The following is a 13,350-nucleotide window of genomic DNA, read 5'->3' as shown; positions in this document are numbered from 1 at the left end:
CCTCTAGGGTATAAGGCCAGAACGAAGCAGAGAAGAAAAGAGGAATGAGTCTTCAACGCATAAGTAATGGCAGGACTATAGAGGACTCCCAAGCCTACTCAAATCGAAGCAGCATGGGCAACAAATTTTAGTGAGGTGCTAACTATGATGCCCATGAAAAGGATGTCTCTACCATCGTGTCATGATTTAAAAATCAGTGAGTGAAGATGGTTTACGAACCATAACATGATGGGATTGATCCTATGGAAAGTGTATCGGCAAATGGAGGCTAGTATGCATAATGCAACGGAAAAAATGGCTTGCCTACCCTATATGCCAGTGAAAAACGATACCTGCCATGATAGGTCAGCAGTCATGGAACCATCTCGAAACTGTCGAAAAAGCATCCAAAATGTCCTGAAAATCAAACCATTCTCGACATTCCAAGCTCCAAAGTTAAAAGTTACATGAGACAAAACAAAATCAAGATTTGAAAATAAATTTCATTTTCAAAGCTTACAAAATAGTTTTTTGACTCACCATTATCACCATTTGGTTTGAGAGCAAAGAAGTGGAGCAAAAGGAGCAAACATTTCCATTCGCCAAAATCGATCATTCGAATTGTCCCAAAATAACCAGGTAACCCTTAAAATTGTCTTGCATTCAATTGTGATTGGTTTTAGAATTTTTAATTTAAGTTTTACCGTTGAATTATTGTCAAAAAATTTGTTGTGGTGTATACGTGGATTGGATACATTAAACCCACATAGACGCAGGCCCTACACGCGACTGTGTGTAAAATGGACCCACGTATACACCGCGAAAACTTCAAACAAAAAATATAACGGTATAAATTCATTTTTTCTTCTGGATGCCAGTCACTTAGAGATAAAGAGAGCATACCTTAGTGGATGATAAGGTTATGAACGATCCTAATGCTTTGGATGCCTTACGAGGATGTGGTTTGCTAAAGTTCTTTAAAATGTCAAATATGAAAGCAAACACCTGCCTACTCGACATGCTCATTCACTACTGGAGTATCGAGGATGACGCGTTTATGATTGATCAGATGCCGCTCAAGATAGAGGTTGAAGATATTTATCTCATCATCAGCCTTTCCCCGAGGGGAGAGGTAGTACATTCCATAGGCAGGTCACGAGGCAGTGTCTCTATCAAGGACTACATACATATCTATTGCCCACGTCATCCTGAAAAGGTTGGAAGTCAAATTCCAATCAAACCTGTGGAGAGTTTATCTTTGAGAATAATCTTGTTCACCATAGCTAGAGTGAACGGATCAGATTCTTTGCACCAGGCATCACGGCTAGCCATGAGCTTGGTGGTAGAATACCTGACCACTGACTTTGATTGGTGTACTCCTCTTCCTGCTAACTTGAAGAGCCAGCTTACTTCTATCTGTTAGGACTCAGGTTTTTCCCTTTGACTCCCAAGGGAATACGGCCGAGGTAACCACTAACCAATTTTTGGGTCACAGGTTCTAGCCTACCTGTAACCAAAGAGGGCTCTCTCTTTGTGATTTAACTTTGTTTGTATAATATTTTAGGCTAGTTATGATGCTCAAGGTTTTGTTTTGAATTTTGCTGGATGATGATTTCAGTCAGAACAGATATATGTTTACAGGGTGATCTAGGCCATTAGGCATGGAGTCAATGATGTTTAATTGCTTGATATGTCTGCGTTGATACAACAGTGATGCTACAAAGCCAGATAAGTGTCTAAGGAACAATTCTTTAAATCTATAATTGGGTGTGATGTAATCAGGGCATGAAAGGCAACTAAGGATCTTTCAGTAAGCTGATATGGAGAACAGTGGGAATATTACTTAGGAGCACTGAAGAATTCCTATATAACATTCATATTTATAGAATTGATATAAACATGAGCAATTAAGAATTCATGTTCATGATTAATTCTGAAGAAAACATTTTCAACAACAGAGATTGAATACAGGGTGTAATCAAACATATCCTGTACTATTCTTTTTCTCTATTATTAGATTGGTGAAACATGCATACGACTCAAACAAACATAAGAAGATAATACATAGATTGAGAAAACTTATTGTTCCATTAGACAGCACAGGAATTCTGCAACAGCACGCAGAGCATCATTGAGACATCAAGCATTCGAGAAACATTGAGCTTTTCCAGCCTTTTGTATTAGATCATCTGAAAAACATACAATATATTGCCTTAGAGTGAAAATCACCAACCCCAAATACGTTGCAAGGGGAGGTATATATACAAAATTTACATCAGAAAATATCTAGCTGGTGAGTTAATGGCTCATTAATATTGTGCCAACCCCTGGAGGATTGCAGCTGAGAAAATAAATGCTATAGTAACTGCTCAGTGTATTAGCTATCCAAAATGGTCAGAGAATGTTGACTTTGTGACTGATGGAGTCGGCTGAAGCCGTGCTACCCAAAATTTGCGCATTTCCTATGTTTTGGCTTGTTGTCGTTGTCTTCACGCTGAGTCACCCCTTTTTGGCCGCCTTGTATGCTATCCAGATTCTGTTCTTTGACTTTGGCTGAGTTGAAGCTGACTAGGACCGACCAACTGAGATTACTGAGGCAAAATTTGCAGCATTGCCTGCCACCAATCCTCTTTGGGCAGTTGGTGTCTTTGTATTTTTACCAAGGTTTCATCTGCCTCTGTATACCTATAAAAATTTGGTGGAACCTCAAATAAGTGATTGATCTCATGTTCAATAAAAAATAGATTTTCAAGCTTGTCGTAGAGGCCCTGCCCTGTTGGAGGCCCTGTTTCTTCAGAGGTACTGGCAGATGCAGTGATCTGATTTTCAATAAAATTTGTCATCCTGGTAGCATATTGCTCACGAGGGAGCAGTCTTCTTGTGCTGGTTAGTAGGCTGGGCAATCCCTTTTCTTGCAGTGCTCCCATTTTGAGCTTGTATTCATCTACCTCAACCTGCATTTCATGACATTTTCTCTCTACAGTTTGTACAAAATTTCTGAGGGTCAGCACCTTTTTAGCTGTAAGGACAACATTTGTTCTGTTAATGATGTTTAGGGCTGCCAGCTCCTCCTTGGTCTGATTGTTGAGAAAATTTATCATTTTGTTGGCCTGTTCAGGCCTATTCCCTAGTACTGTTCTGGCTTTTTGGCTCTCAATTTGTGCTTGGCCAATCAATTCCATTTGTTCATGCACTGTCTTGATTGACTTCCATTGTCTAGTAAGGGAGTGGTCAATCCGGGCCCACAAAATCCTCTTTATTTCTGCCAGAGTATTTTCAAGTTTGAGCTCTTTCTCTAAGGCCTTTATTTTGTCTTTGAGAGCCTTAATTTCTCTAGTCTGCTCTGCTACAGTCATCTTTGATTTGTCATATTTAGCCTCCAGTTCTGCCAATTTTTCCTTGGCCTGCTTGATCTCGGTTGCCTGAAGTTCCAGATCTTTGATAACCTTTGTCAATTCATCCATGTTTAAGCTGGACTCAGGAGCTGTTGTTGTTGCTGCTGCTGCTTCTGTTGTTGCAGTAGTTGTTGCAGGGGTTACTGCTACCTCTGTAGTGGTGGCAGTGGTTGAGGTATTTTGAGGAGGTTGGGAGGTTGATTCTCCCTGTTTGTCTTGCAGTGCCCCTTCTAGCTCCTTCTCTAGGTCAATAACTCTTTGATTCAGCTGCATTATTAGATCGAGTTGATCTTCAGACTCCTTTTCCTTCTGCAACTCTGCTGTTTGGGGGTGCTCAGTGGGAAGCAATTTCAGTCTTTTCTTCAATGCAGCAATATCATCTTCTTTCTTTTTCATGAGGGCCCTCACACCCTTTGGGTCCTTAGGATCATGTCCTAGGTCCACAATGATGTCCTCCAGTGTTTTAATCCTGTTGTCCTTGGCCGTGGAGGACATTCTCTCGAAATCTAGCTGAATGTTGGTGTTCTTCAGTGATTCTTTCAATTCATGGGCCATTGTGGCCCTGTCTACCAAGGTGGCATAGACCATTTCCCCCATTTGCTTGTGCAGCTCTATCTGGTCCATGGGGTGAATGTCCTTTGCCATGACTTCCAGCTTTGCTTTTACAAAATCTGCAGCTGAGTGAGGCTGCGGTACCTTGGGTTTGAAGTGGTTGAGGATTATCTTTTCCTCGTGTATATCATACACTGACATCAACCTCTCTTGTTTAGTTGGTGTTGCTTTGAGGAATTGCTTGTACACCTCCACTCTCAATAGCTCATTTTGTGCCTTTATCTCTTTGAAGGAAGCCTTGGTGCTTGAAGGCTTCTTGCTCTGCTGAGTGGAGGAAGACACCTCCATGCCAAGCTGTAATCCTTACTCTTGTTGAAAAGAGCTTGTAGCTGTTTGTTGACTGTCTCCTCCTTCTTTCCTTGGGCTCTCAAGGACTTCCTCGCTTATTTCTTCTATGACCGGGGAGTCAACCTTTTGCCTCTTGGCTTCAGGTAGCTGGGAGGATCCACTAGCAGGTGTGGACTCTTCTCGGTCCCGTTTCTTGCCCCTTTCCTCATGTGAAGGGGTCTGCAATGCAGGAACTGTTGGTGGTTCTGTTTGTGGTGGAGGGGTTTGCTCTTGTTGCTGCTCAATTGAGGAGGCAGGCTTTTCTTTTACTATCTCTTCTTCAGCACCCATTATTCCTTTGCCCTTATCTGTGCCTGATGCTGCTGTAGATGGTGCCTGGGTGGCTGGTGCAATTGTAGTAGTTGAGGTTCCTTCTCCAACCGGATGCGGCTGCTTGAAAATTACCTACTGCACAGAATCTAGGTCAAGAGTTTTTTCCAAATCCTTGACATTTCTTTGCATTATTTCTTCTTGAGTTAGTTCCTCAATTAATGTGTCTTGCAACCATTCTTGCTGATTGGCATACTGCTCAATTTGTGGAATTTTACAGTGCTCATAGCCTAGTAGCCTGTACTTGACTCTTCTAGCACTGATGAAGCCTTCAGGGTCATAAGGGACCCACCAGAAGCTTCTTGATAGCTTGTATTTATCTTTGAGGATTTGCTCAGCCTCTTGCCATCCCTCTTTTTTGTTCATGATAAAGGGGCCCAGGTGGTGTTTGAACTTGAGGTGGGCTTTCTTCTTGGCACTATGAAAGTGGGTGAGGTCAGAATTAATGAGCTGCCTATAGTATTCCAAGGCGAACAGTCTCGTTGGTACATATCTCGGGAGCCTATATGGACAGAGCTCGCAGCGATAAATTCTGATGACTGTATGATTTTGGTATAGGTACCAATCACCTATTTTATAATTTTTGGACAACTGCAGAGTTTTCTGGATTTCAAATGACACTCTGGGAGGAGGGGATCTCATCAATAGGTAAGAGACCGGGTAAACAAATTGATCAATAAATTCACAGTATGAATATGGTGAATCTTGGACTTGGTGGAAAACTGATGACCAAAAGATGACAGACCTTCTTTCTCCCCTAGAATCCAGCTTCTTGATAGGGCACTGAAAGGCCTCGGATTGATAATACATGAACAAGTGGTAGATATATGATGAATATTTGAATATACCCTCCCTGTCCACTTTGAAGAGTTGGTCATGTATCTTGTTGGCTATGAATTTAGCAAAGTTGTATTTGTAAGCAGGAGGTTGGCCTGGGCTGTAAGCAGCTAATAACACCAGCACTGTCTCATCAACGTGTTCACTGGTTTTATAGCCCAACACATAGGAAATCATGTCAACCAAATGTTGGCCTACATCAGTAAAATGGACATTCAAGAAAGGAGGTGGCCCTGTGGGCTGGCGGTCAGCTCTCATAAATGTCTTGGTGATCTTATCAATGTCAGCAGTGGAAAGCTTGGCACCTGTATCCAGTAGATAGTTCATGGAGAAGGGAAACAACAGCTGAGTTTGTTTGAAGTTGAGCATCTAGTTGATGGAGTCAGAATTGATGTGGAAGAGTATGCTCCTAGATGGAGACTTGACAGCTCTGTGATTTGGATCATAATTCTCAGCACATAAGCGGATGATTTCTGGAAAAATGTTAACAGATGGGAGAAAATAGTGAGGCAGATTGGATTCCCATATCCCATATGTGTCATTGTTGCTCAAATAGTTGTCCCTCAATTCCCGGAAGGTCTGTAAATGGTTCATGTCACCCACAAGGTCTTGGATGAGGTAGTTGGAGGGTAAATTGCAAATTTAAGGCCGAAAATGATTGTTCAACAGTGAATTTTGGACAAGGGGACAATGTGGATTATTTTGGGCCAGCATTTACTGAATGACAGTATTTAATTTAGGATTTACCAGGTATTCAATGGAGAACATTGCAGAGAAATGGCAAGAACAAGAGCAAATAGGTAAATTTCGGCAAATACCTGGATAATTAGCGCCGAGAGCTGCCGGTTTGAGCAATGGATGGAGAATGTAGCTGAATTGGTAGGTGGCGGCATCCCAAGCTTTGAATTCTTAGTGTGGAGGCAATTTTTGGAATAAACGAACAGAACGGCTCCCTCTCTTTTCCAGCGAAAATGACAAAAAATGGTTCAATTGCGCATTTATAACGACAAATTCGGCACATATGGGTTTTGGCGCTTTTCGGCCGATGACATAAGCATGACGTCATCGGCGGGGCCCGAGTACGGATGATGACGTGGGTGCTGAGTTGGAGGCCAGCGTGGCGGGACACGGTGGAGGGACGTGGGGGCTGCAAGATGGCATGGAGGGCGACGTGGCGTGGGGGCGGGGGCCTTGGGCCTGACGTCATCATGACGCGGGAGTGACGCGACAGGGGAGGCGGATTGCGGGAGGGCGGTTTCCGGTTTCCCCGCACCGCTATAGGGGAAAGGTGGTAATGGGGAGAGGGGCTCCGAACAACCCCGATGGCCGCCACGCGTCCAGCGTATGGGAGAAAAACCACCTGCTCCCCGGACGCTAAACCACAGCAGGTCCAGGACTGAGATTGACCACCCACCTTTGGATTGGGGGCAGGGGAAGATCAGCGGCTGGCGGGCGCCCCGACCCAACGTGCAAGTTTGGGTGGGGACCCGCCAAACAATTAAATAATATTTAATATGGCGGGTTCAAAACTTTGGTTATGGGGGTTTTAATGGGTTTCAAACACATATGGGTTAACATGTCGGGGTTTAATCAAACATTTAACATTAGGTTTGAGCGCGGGGGGGGGGGGGGGGGGGGGGGGTTTCATAGTTTTTTTTCGGGAAAATGGTAGGTGAGGGTTTAGTGTAGGCTATTAATCTAACCAGGGGTTAGAGTAATTCCAAAGTAAGGGTTGACTATAGTCCCTGATGGACTAATGTCTCCCATGAAAATTCTAATTAGCTATAATTCTAAAGGGGGGGATATTTATATATTTTTCTGGGTTTTTTGCATAGAATGCTATAATAGTAGGGGGAGGGGTAGCACTTAGGGATTTATATAGTAAAATTAGAAATTAATATGGATTGGGGATGTGAGAGAGGAATAGAGAGCTAAGTTTAATGAGTAAACTTATCTTTAGAAGCAGATGGGAGTGAAAAATGACTATACACAGGAAATGTGGCTTCTTTTCAGAGAGAGAAGTCACAACTTGACATGAAATTTACAAATGAGAAATGTAAGGAGGACTGTTTAGGCAGATCCTACAGTGCTCAAGGGTATTTTGGTAAGAAACTTCTGAAGGGGATAAGGGAAGTTAGTGATGGTTTGGTAGTTTGCCAAATAGGCCATTGCTCTTGCCTTTCTCCTACTGGTGAGATCATATGTGATTTTTCTCATGTCATATGCTTAGATCTTGTTTTCTGCAACCTTCAACTGCCTACCCTGCCTAATATGCCTAACATTCTTTCTTCCTTTGGATGGGTGCACTTAGCCTTGCAAATCCTGATAATTCTCTTTTCTCTTTGTTGTCCTCCTATCTAAGTCTACCCTTATGCCTTCGAAAGGCCCAGATTAAGCAGTTGGGCTCCTTCCTTTCTCTATCCACCTAGTCATCTGTCAAGCTTGAACTGTTTCAGTAGGTACTTCCTTTCTAGTCTAAAACATGCAATTTAAAACATGGTATGGCCCAGCTTAAGCTGTTGGACCACCCATCAAAGTAGCAGTGGCATTTTGGATTAGCCCCTTTCATGGTCTTTATTTGGGGTTCATTTCATTTATTTTTTCTTTGACCAGTTCATTTTCTTGCCTTTTGATTATTCTTTTAAGGCATACCCTCTTTACATTTTTTAACTGTCTGTTTCTTTCACAAAAATGGAACCTTAGTACCACGGAAGATGAACATTTTTTGGCACTTCCACTGTCAATCATGAGAAATGAACACCTATTGGTATAGGAGGCTAACAGTGGCTCCACTTGGGGATGGCTTTTCCAGATGAAAAGCCAAGAACAGCAGGTTAGATTGCCTAATTTCTCCATTCTTGCTGCAGTCTGAATTTTTTTGTTGTTGGAGACTATTGACCAGGATCTTAGATACTTGCAGGCAGGACCCACTGAGCTGATTTGCTGTGAAATTGCAGCTCTGTTTTTTACCTGTTTCTCAGAATTTCTCCTCATCACCTTGATAGTTCCCCAGTGTTTTTCCTTGCTTTCTAATGCTAGGATCAAAACATATTCCAAAAAAGAAAATAGTGCAGCACCCTGGTCTTTCTCAAAATCTGCTCCACTTGGTGCTTTATTTATCTGCTGTAAATGAAAATACTGGAAAATACAAATATTTATGTACAATATATGACTGTTCAGTGTTTGATCAAAGGGGGTCAAAATAATGCTTGAGCATTCTCCCATTGACTGGGCCTTCCTCAGTGTTTGAGCCATCCAAACTCCTTAGAAAATAGGTGTTATTACCTTGTATAGCATAAATGACATAAGGTCCCTTCCATAAGAAATCAAACTTACCATGTTTCCCTTTGTCCTCCCTCCTGGAATCCCATCTTAACACTTTGTTTCCTATAAAGAAATCTTTAGCTTTGGTTCTTTTGTCAAATATTCTTTTGAGCTTTTCTTGCAGTACTTGGGTTCTTTGATAGACTTCCTCTCTCGTTTGTTGTAGGTGAATTGTCTGATTGATTCTTCTTTGAATGTCATTGGGCTCAGCTTCTATTTCTTGCAGCAACTTGATCACAGGAATTCCTAAAGGTGAAGGAAACTTTGCTTCTAGCCCATAAACCAGTTCATATGGACTTATGCCAATTGATCTCTTGGTGGTTAGTCTGTCTGCCCACAATGCATTGACCAGCTTCTTATGCCAATTCTTTTTGTTTTCTTCCAAAACTTTCTTAATGATGTTGATGAGACTTTTATTGGAAGACTCGGCTAGGCCGTTACCTTGAGGATAGTAGGCAGTGGAATGACCTAGGGTCATATGATACTTGTGACAAAAGTTGATCATTTTTTTGGATTTGAAAGCAACAGCGTTGTCTGTAATAATTTTATCTGGACAGCCAAACCTGGACAAGATGTTGGTTTCTAGGAATTGTATAATAATGGAGTCATTGGCTTGCCTGCAAGGGATGGCTTCTATCCATTTGGTAAAATAGTTTGTGGTAGTGAGAATCCACCTATGCTGGCCAGAGGATGGAGGGTGAATTTCACCAATAAAGTCTAAACCCCATTGCTGGAATGGTCTCTCAGTTGAAACTGGTTTGAGTGGTAAAGGCAGCAGCTTTCCCTTGCCCTCAAAAATTTGGCATTTGTGACAAGACATTACAAATTTCTTCACATCAGCAAACAAGGAGGGCCAATAAAATCCAGCCCTTAGGATTTTATCAGCTATGGACTTCCAGTATAAGTGTCCTCCACAGTCACCTGCATGAAATTCTTTGAGGACATTGTCAGTTTCCTCTAATGTTAAGAAATTGAGTAAGATCCCTTCATGATTTCTCCAAAACAAAACACCTTCAATAATACAAAACTTTGATGCTTTCATTTTCAAGAATCTTTTCTTGGTTCTGGACAACCCTGGAGGAGCTTGCAGGTTTAATAATACAAAACATATATCAGCATACCAGGGAGATTGCACAAAGGCTTGGTTGATCTGTGGAGTCGCCATCTCCTGTTTGTCGTCCAGTTCATTAATGTCAAGGGCTTGAAAATTGGTTTCAGTCATTAGTTTAGCTAGACCTTGTCCTTTTATCAGTTTGGTAGGTTTAATCTCAATGTCATATTCTAGGATATTGGCAATCCACTTGCCCCTCTTGCCTTCAATTCCTTCTTGGGTTAGAATGTCTTTGACCACTGCATTAGGAACATAGGCAATTATATGAGAGTACAGGATATAGATTCTGAAGTCCTTGATGGCTTTTACCAATGCATAGGCTTGTTTTTCCATGATCTGATATTTCAAGGGAGCATCTCTAAGGGCTCTACTAAAAAATGCAATGGGTTTTTCACAGCCCTGATCATCTTTTTGTAGCAGAACAGCAGCAATTGTGTGCTCATATGCAAAAGAAAAAATAATAAAATCTTGATCAAATCTAGGGCTTGTTAGGATTGGTGTGTTTGTCAGTGCTCTTTTAATATCCTCAAAGGCTTGTCTAGCTTCTATGTTCCATTTGACCTTGGAATCCTTTTTCATCATATTATTTAACAGTCTTATGAGTTCAGCCAAATTGGGAATGAACCTCCTCAAGAAGTTGATTTTTCCTAGAAAGCTTTGTAATTCTTTGATGTTTCTTGGATGTGGTACTTGTAGGATAGCTTGAATTCTGTCAGGATCAATCCTAATACCATCTTTTGAGATTATATGCCCCAGGAGTTTACCTTCCTCCAGCCCAAATAGTGATTTCTTTGGGTTCAAAGATATGCCATATTTTCTACAAATTGTGAAAACCTGCCTCAAGTGTTCTAAGTGTTCTTGATCTGATTTTGAAAAGGCGGTAAGATCATCGAGATAGACAACTAGGAAATCATGGAGTTCTTTGGCGAAGGCAATATCCATTGCTCTTTGGAATGTGGCCCCTGCATTTTTAAGCCCAAAAGGCATTTTGACATATTTGAATGTTCCCCAAGGTGTTGTGAAGGCAGTTTTGTCTTGATCATCCGGGTGCACTAGAATCTGATTGAATCCTGAGAAACCATCTAGTAAGGAGATCCTAGAGGCTCCCACTACCCTTTGCAGGATATGATCCATTTTAGGTAAGGGATAATGGTCTTTGAGAGAGACTTTGTTCAAATTTCTTAGGTCAACACACAATCTGATTTCCCCTGTCTTTTTCCTAGTAGGCACTAGGTTTGAAATCCATTCTGAGAATCTGATTGGAGCAATGATTCCTGCTTCATACATACGTTTCACTTCTTTTTCAATAAGAGGAAGGAGCACAGGGTTCACTCTTCTGAGTTTCTGTTTGAAAGGCTTTTGATTTTCTTTTAAAGGTATAGTGTGCTGGATAACTGATGTATCATAAGACTTAAGGTCCTCATAGCTCCAGGCAAAGACATCTTGAAACTCTTTGAATAACTCAATGTATTTCAGTTTCTGCTCAGGTGGTAATGCTTTGGATAACTTAACCATTTTGGGATTTTCAGGAGTCCCAATGTTACAATCTTCTATTTCAGCATTCAATGGTTGCATTTTTGGTTTTCTTGAGACATCATTTGAATCAAACAGATCCTCCAAAGGGGTTAAACCTGTGGGCAGGAAATTATCTTTTAGCTCAATTACCTCGGCTTCTGTTTCAGCCATTTCCTCTCCATCTGGCTGTTTCAACTCCTGTATAGTTTCCTTGTCAAAGGTGGTAGGACGCAAAACTAGATTAGCTGTTTAAGCTGATATTTTCTGTGTAATTGTGCATGCCTGTGGTTGATCATCTCTAGTGCTAGTGTCAATGTTCATGCCGGAAAATTCTTCCTTTAAAGTGAGGAAGTTATTTATCTGTGTGTTACTCTCGAAGACTTTCCAATTCTTGATGTTATCCGGAACTGAAGGTCTATGTTTGATTTCAGCAGTAAACGTATGATTGGTTTTGAAAGGCAACTTACAAGTGCTGGCAAAGGTTGCCAAGCTGTGAGCATGTAGATTGAGTTCTCTGGAAATTTTAGTCAACTGTGTTTGTGAGAAGCTCTCAAGTACTTGAATAGCTGCTCCCTTATATGCTCTCAACCTTAGATCATTTGTGGTAAAGTTTCCTTTCATCTATTGTATGATCAGATCTGAATCTCCTAAGATTGAGACTTTGGTTGCACCTAGATTTTTTATGAGTTTCAGACCTAACAGAAGGGCTTCATATTCAGCCATGTTGTTTGTGCATCGAAAGTTTAGTCTGTATGCATGGCCCTCAGCTTGGTCATTGTGCATATTATGGATCCAGACTCCTGCCCCAGCTCCTAACCGGTTTACAGAGCCATCAAATTCTAAATACCATAGGGTTTCATGATCAAGACTTGGATTGAGATCCTTAAAAAGTTGGATCATGGGTAGGTTGGTTTCTTGCAAGTTACTTGATACACCATGTTCCTTTGTCTTATCGGCTATACCCACAGTCCCTTGGTCTTTGAAAGCGCGTTGCTCATGTAACTCCTCTGCCTCTATTGTCATTAATAGTTCAGAATAAGCTTTGGTGCAGATGTCGGCATTGTAGAGGATAAATGAATCCATGTCAGAGTGCATTGAATAGATTGGGAAGTTTTGGGGCTTCTCTTGACTGCTTACCACATATTTCATCAAAGTTTCACAGTATAATCTCTTTGGCTGCCCAAAGACTGAGATAGTTGCATAGGACATATCTAATTGCAAAGATCCTTGGAGCTTGGCCCCCCATGATCTGGGCAAGAGCATGGCATATTTAGGGGGTATGTCAGCTACCACTACATCCATCAAGATAGTTTTGGTTGGGTATTGAACCAGGGAGACACATAAATCTTTAATCAAGCCTAAGCACCTGACCTGGCTTGAATCAAATGAGAATAGATCTTTATAAGGTCTTGTGATGTCTAAGTCGAGTTTTTCCATTACAGACTTGGGCATTAAGTTGTGTGAGGCCCCAGAATCAAACATTGCATTATGTAGAACCTTATCATGAATGTTTAGACTGACATAGAAGGGTGGAACCCCTCCATTTTTTGTTTTTCCATTAACCTCAGGTCCGAACAGCAACTCTGGTTGGTCATCTAGGACATTCACAGCATCTTTATTGTCTGATACTTGGAGTGACTTGTTAATCTGCTGTCTGTATATTTCATGTTTGGCTAATTCTGAAAGAGGAACTGCTATCTTTAGCTTACTTATTTCTATTTCCAAGTTAAAAGGTTTTTCCATTTGAATCTTGGCATTCAGTGTAACAGATTTTTCCCTTTCAGCTGGGTTGTCAGTGGTCTTTTGCTCATAGTTGGCTTGATTTTGAGTAAAACTGGTGCCATGTTTTCTCACAAGGGTATTATCTGATTTCATTTTTGCTGGAGGGAGTGGGTCTGGTTGTTTTTCAGATATCTGTTG

This window comes from Pinus tabuliformis, chromosome 3_1, assembly GCF_031772625.1.
Source record: "Pinus tabuliformis cultivar Carrire ecotype Pingquan chromosome 3_1, CPIR1, whole genome shotgun sequence".
NCBI lineage: Eukaryota > Viridiplantae > Streptophyta > Pinopsida > Pinales > Pinaceae > Pinus > Pinus tabuliformis.
Note: the sequence above shows the minus strand (reverse complement) of the source record.